The 4474-nt window shown below is 46.9% G+C and overlaps 1 pseudogene; it reads right to left on the reverse strand.

Moving 5' to 3' along the window:
* Positions 1 to 416: 416 nt before the first annotated feature.
* Positions 417 to 1891, reverse strand: LOC149084637 (cAMP-dependent protein kinase type II regulatory subunit pseudogene; annotated as a pseudogene).
* Between the last annotated feature and the right edge of the window lie 2583 nt (positions 1892 to 4474).

The following is a 4474-nucleotide window of genomic DNA, read 5'->3' on the forward strand; positions in this document are numbered from 1 at the left end:
GTGTTGAACAGCACTGCGGGGTCGCTTAAGTTACCTGTAAATACGGTGTTTAGTTCATTTTTACAAAGTTTTGGGTCGTTGGAGACATCAAGTGACCCCGAGGGCTGCAGTTGGCCCGAGTAACCATGGTTTAAGCATGCACTCTGTATATGCATTAAATCAATGTTAACATGTGCACACACACACCTACCAAAGTCATGAGCACCATTACTTTATTGTGCCATTTGCAATAATATAAATAAACGCTACCGCTTCATGTCGTGTCTAATAATACTTGACACTGAACAACATTAATGCACGAAAACAATGGAACATGCGAGGGCGTAAAACATGTGAAGAACATGTGTGTGCTCAAATGAATAAATAAAAAAAATGTGGCGAAAATAAGGGTTTGAACATGACACCCGTTGTCGAGTTTATGCGTGGCCTCCACCTTTTTGATGCGGTGTCTCTTTCTTAGGCTTAAGCAGCTCGAAGTCCAGGGTGCCGTAGGTGTGTGTGCGCCTGTGCATGAGCTCGTCGCAGGGACCCAGGAGTCGCTCGAAACCCTGACTGTCCAAGAACGCCAGGCGGCACTTGTTCTTTGCTATCGCGGACGCCGCTCTCTTCCCGCCGGTGATCATCAGGGCCAGTTCTGCAAAAAAAACCAAAAAAACATGGGTCAATGAAACTCATTACTGACCTAGGCTATTTTCATCCCGGGCCCCCCCTCTAATCTTCGGTTGCTAGGAGCCCCCCACCCCGGTGCACGGATTCATTGATCTTACTAGAAAACTTTCCCCAAGGCCAGTTATCGGCAATTAAAAAAAATCATTGCTGATCGAGATTTTTCATTCCAAGCCGCCCCCCCCCCCCCAATCTTCGACTGTTTGGGGAACTCTTCTCGCAAGATCAATGGATCTTGCGAGAAGAGTTCCCCCTAAGGCCAGTTTTGGATAATAAATAACAACTCGTCCGGCTAGACGAGCATCATACCACCATACCACTCCCCTCTGGTCCAGCACCCAGGGCACCACGCCCCTTCAGTTGTGACCCTCGGCAGGACAGCAACCATATATGCACAAAAATACTGAAATTCAATGCAAGGAATTTGTCGGAGGAGTACGAGAGAGACCTTACCTCCGAAGTATCCGCCGGGTTCGACGATACCCAGGGTCTGCAGCTGTCCAGCTGATGATGACGAGCCGTCCTGCGGACGTCCGTGACCCTTAACTATCTCGACCTGGCCCTCCTGGACGAAGTACATCCCGTCGCCGCCGTCGCCTTCCTCGAAGATCACCTCGCCCTGCTCGTAGGCCTTGGGCTCCAGGGCGTCGCACACGTTCATCAGCTCGTAGTTGTTCAGCGGCGCCAGCTCGGGTACGGTCCTGAGCATGGTCTCGTACTTCTGCCTCTTCTCGTAGGCACTCCTCAGCACCAGGCGCTTGAAGGTGGACCGGCTGACGGCCCAGAGGAAGCCCTCCCTGGTGCACTTTACGGTGGCCGCCCTGGGCTCGTCGTACATGAGCGACAGCTCGCCGAAGTATCCCTCGTCGGAGTAGGTGGTGACGACCTCCGACACCCCGTGCTTGTCGATGATGGCTTGGAATTCGCCCCGCTCGACGACGTAGAAGAAGTCGCCCTGTTCGCCTTGTTTGATGACGGTGCTGTTGGCGGCGACCGGCGTCGGTCTCATGGCGTCGATGAGGTCGTTGAGCTGCTTGTCGTCGAGACCCTTGACGAGGAACAGCTTTTTGAGCATGTCACGGATCTTGTCCTTCTGCTCGTCACTCTTCTCGTACAATTCGCCGACGTACTGCGGCACCGCCGACGGGTCGATGATCTCGGCGCTCACCGACGGCCTCCGTCCCATCCGGCAGTGCGTGTCGTCCTCTTCGACGTTTTCCGCCATTGGCTCTAGAATCGAATTATCGATGGTGAATACAAGAAAGTAGATTCACGAAATCGCAGATTTGGCACGAACGTTCAGGCTCCAAATCAACCATTAGAGGCTTCTGGTTCGATTGGCGACCGTCAACAGATATTCGATCACGCGTGATTCTGCGCGATTTCGGTTCGGCTTTACAATGGCTGGTCCAGGGCTGGACAAATCGCAAAAATATCTTTGGCTTCTTCTTTTGGCTTTCTCAGGGCATTACAGTCAATATAAATTGCCAAACTCAAGAAAAGTTGCCACTTACTGCCGAAACAAACGTCAAAGGCAAGTGAAGTTGTCAGTTACAACCAGAAAGATTGTCATGGACAAATAAAGTTGCCAATCATTGCCGAAACAAATGTCCAAGACAAGTGAAGGGCATAGGGCCCTCCTTCATGTTCGCAGATATGCTGCTATAAATTCCAAACATTTTGTGCGGGCCTACAATTTAGTAACTGAAGAAATTTGAAAACTAAAGAAAATTTCAGGCGACAATACCAATTTTTTAGTCGCCATGGCGACCTGGGATTTGTTCAGCACTGGACCAGTCCAATCGGATCTCCGTTGGTTTTTACAGGAGCATATAGTCATACCATGCTCGTAACTAGGATGGGGGGGGGGGGAAATTTACCCTCATTTTGCATAATAATAACTCTTTCGGGGGGGGGGCAAGAAAAAGTGTGCCGCAGGGCCTTGAGAAGGCAAGTTAAGTTGCCAGAATTAAAGTCAGAAAAATTGTCGTGGGCAAGTAAATTTGCCAATTACTGCCGAAACAAAACTCAAAGACAAGTAAAGTTGCAATTTTTATTCGAAAAAATTATTGAAGTCAAATAAAATTGTCGTTTACAGTCGAAATAAACTGTCAAAGGCAAGTAAAGTTTCCAGTTACGGTCAAAAAAAATTGCCAAAGGCGAGTAAAGTTGCCATTTAGAGCCAAGGAAAAATTGTCAAAGGCAAGTAAAGTTGTCAATTACAGCCAGAAAAATGGTTATAGATAAGTGAGGTTGCCAATTACAGCCAGAAAAATGGTTATAGATAAGTGAGGTTGCCAATTACAGCCAGAAAAATGGTTATAGATAAGTGAGGTTGCCAATTACTGCCGAAACAAATGTGGAAGGCAAGTAAAGTTGCCATTCACAGAAAAGGAAAAAATTGTCATAGGCAAGTAAACTTGTAAATTACAGCCAGAAAAATTGCCGATTACTGCCGAAACAAATGTCAAAAACAAGTGAAGTTGCAGTTTACAGTAAAAAAAAATTGCCAAAGGCGAGTAAAGTTGCCATTTAGAGCCAAGGAAAAATTGTCAAAGGCAAGTAAAGTTGTCAATTACAGCCAGAAAAATGGTTATAGATAAGTGAGGTTGCCAATTACAGCCAGAAAAATGGTTATAGATAAGTGAGGTTGCCAATTACTGCCGAAACAAATGTGGAAGGCAAGTAAAGTTGCCATTCACAGAAAAGGAAAAAATTGTCATAGGCAAGTAAAGTTGTAAATTACAGCCAGAAAAATTGCCGATTACTGCCGAAACAAATGTCAAAAACAAGTGAAGTTGCAGTTTACAGTAAAAAAAAATTGGCAAAGGCAAGTAGAGTTGCCATCTACAGTCAAAATAAATTGCCAAAAGCGAGTAACGTTGCAAGTTACAGCCAAGGCTAGTACACCAGTACCTGGTAGGTATTGGCCAGTACTCCAGTAATACACGGGCTCACCCAAGTCACCCAGCTAGGGAAAGCGACTGAAAAGTGGCCGAGCACCTCGGAGAGCCGACGGGCTCATCCATCACCACCTAGAGATAAGACCTACCTAGAGATAGAAAGTCTTCGCACTCTGCTTGTGACGTCAGCAGTAAGTAGTCCATTTTCCCTCAGAATATTCAGGAGAGAAAAAAAATTCCTTGCTCGTGCCAGTATCACCGTTGTGAAGAAAAGAAATGATCGGGCTCAGAATTGGCGATTTCCATGCCCCACATCCAATCACTATGTGGTATTTGTGAGTCAATCAGGTATATTCTACGCCAAAATAAGAAGAAACGAAATAGGATGCTGTGTTTCAAAATGTGCCAAACTTGCTAGGTAGTCTGAATGACGTTTATGGCAAACACTGCAGAGGCCTTCTATCTCTAGGTGATGATGGCTCATCCGAGCCACCCAGCCAGGTAAAGCGACGGAAAAGAAGTGGCCCAGCACCTGGGCTGGACACGCAGAACAGACGGGCCCCCGGTCCTCTCCAGCACGATAACCCACACAGGTAAGGGGCTTACATCCCGGAAGGGGCAGAGCCCAAGTCGTGTCTGGTCTGACAGACAGTTACAGCCAAGGAAAATTTGTCAAAGGTAAGTGAAGTTGTCATTTACAGCCGAAATAAATTGCCTAAGACAAGTAAAGTTGCCAACTATTGCTGAAATCGCTGAAAAAATCCCCAATCCCGGAATGAACCCCGGAGGGCCAAAATTTAATCTGTGTGCACATCCCTGATAAACAGTCAAACTCGGTTGTAACGACATTGAAGATTCTGTGAATTTTTGGCGTTACAACAGAGGTTGGCGTTCCGTAATCTTTT

The sequence above is a fragment of the Pholcus phalangioides genome, unplaced genomic scaffold (genome assembly GCF_987345545.1).
Source record: "Pholcus phalangioides strain wild (caught in Gottingen) unplaced genomic scaffold, Ppha-v1.0 ptg000008l_1, whole genome shotgun sequence".
Lineage (NCBI taxonomy): Eukaryota > Metazoa > Arthropoda > Arachnida > Araneae > Pholcidae > Pholcus > Pholcus phalangioides.